Below are 2,070 nucleotides of genomic sequence, written 5' to 3'. Positions count from 1 at the left end.
TTTTAATTTATAAGGTATTTATATATATATATATATATAAAATTGAGATTTTTATCATTATTTTATAATACATTTTTACATATTTCTATTAGAGAACAAATTTTAAAAATATGACTTTTTATTAAAATAACTTTTGATTCAGATGATAAAGTGTCTCTAATTTTTTTGTATTACTTTTAAATGCAATTTGGAATAATTTGTAAATTTTTCCAGTATAATTCTTGATATATTGTAACCTTCTTAAAGACTCTTACAATAATTGCAATGCTGCTTTTTTTTTTGCTGAACGCAACCATTAGCAAGACTCGCTGAAATTAGAGATGAAAATGATCGTCAGTAAAAAACTGCTTTTTATTGAGTTCTTTATTTAAAGTTTCTAGTTTTTTTTTCGGTTATTTTTATCTCTATAGGACCAATTAAAACCATTCGAATCAATTAACAGTAATTACATCAAATTATAGTTACATATATTATAGATACATCAGTCATAATACTCAATAATATATAACTGTTACCTACAACAGAGTTATATTACATTTATTGTTGAATAGGAAATTATAATATTGATATAATAATGCTGTTAGTTGTAGTATTTGCTAAATAAGATCTGGTATTAATGCATCTAATCACAAATAAATGTTCTCTCTTTGAAAGAAAAAGTGTTAAAAGAGTACAACCTTCGTTATCATCATTCGGGATCTATCATAATCTTGTTTCTTAAAATTTAATTCTTTTTCTATGTAATTTATTATTTTTGGCCGCGTGGAGCATAGCAAATCTTATCTAAAGATGAAATGAGTATTGGCGCAAGTGATGTCCGCAGTTGCATTACGTTGCTGCTACTTTTAGAAACAAAAATTCGCACGACGCAATGCGACAAGCTTTGCTGCAGCGAATAGCTTGCCTCAGCAGCGATATGAAGAAAAATGTTCACAAGATTGTATTTAATTTCTATTCATACGATCTTCGCTAATAACCCTGGAGCGTCCTACATACATGCTTATATTATAGTTGGCATTGTACTCAGATATTTGTTATGTGATAAAAATCTTTATATTTTCTATCATTGTATTAGAAAACATTAGAATTCTGTGTATACTTACATATAATATTTTGATCTTTACTGAAAAAAATCATGTTACAACGTTACATAATGAAATTATTAATTAAAACATATGTAAATCACTTAATTGGATTGTTTCAAATCAATACATGATTTTTTAAAAATTACGTAATTTAAAATATCACATGATATTAGAAATAATTTTATTCATCCATCATGTGATTTTAGTTATCAAATTTTGAAGACTTAAATGAAATAAGAAAAAAAAGATATCATCATGTAATTTTGTAAATTACGTAATTAAAAAAAATCACGTACTGATTTGGAATAATCCGTTACGTGATTTATATGTTTTAATTACATGATTTCATCATCCAACTGATGAGTGACGTGATTTTTTTCAGTAGGGATATATACATCTGTGACATACTGTAAAATACATTTTATACAATACAAAAAGATAAATATAGTAGGCAAACGAGAGTCAACAATGGCGCAATTATTTAGTGAACAATTAATAATATCCTAATGTAATTATTGTTATTAAACATTTTATATTATACAGAATGTCTCGTAAGCTTTTGCCAACCGCTTTTGTATAGATAGAACAGATTAAACTGAATCGAAAAGTTCTCTATCATTTTGCAATTTTCGCAATGATTAATGAGATATTAATTATTAAATTCGCTGAATATTGGTTTTCAATAATTTTTTATTCAAATACTATTAACTATACAGAAAAATAGTGAGAGACAAAAATTGTTTTCTTTTCATAAAGTTCTGAAAATTTTTTCAAAGTTTTTTAATATCGTATTTTCTTACATTGGTAAAAATAAGAAAATGCAGTATTAAAAAGTTGATAAAAAATTATGAAAAGAGCTTCTTAGAGTTCTATGAGAAGAAAATAAATGATTTTTGTCTCTTGTAGTTTTTTTTTGTAAAGTTGATAATATTTGAGTAAAAAAATTCTTCAAGCATTCGATAATTTTTAGTAATTAATTTATTGT

At 24.8% G+C, this 2,070-nt stretch overlaps 1 protein-coding gene across 1 annotated transcript in view; it reads left to right on the top strand.

The window, feature by feature from the left end:
• Window positions 1-2,070, top strand: part of LOC108690162 (tubulin alpha-1 chain-like) — a 12,333-nt gene that overhangs the window by 7,990 nt on the left and 2,273 nt on the right. The gene's annotated exons all lie outside the window — the stretch shown is intronic.

The sequence above is a fragment of the Atta colombica genome, unplaced genomic scaffold (assembly GCF_001594045.1).
Source record: "Atta colombica isolate Treedump-2 unplaced genomic scaffold, Acol1.0 scaffold297, whole genome shotgun sequence".
In the NCBI taxonomy this organism is placed as follows: domain Eukaryota; kingdom Metazoa; phylum Arthropoda; class Insecta; order Hymenoptera; family Formicidae; genus Atta; species Atta colombica.
This window is presented reverse-complemented; position numbering and strand designations above follow the sequence as displayed.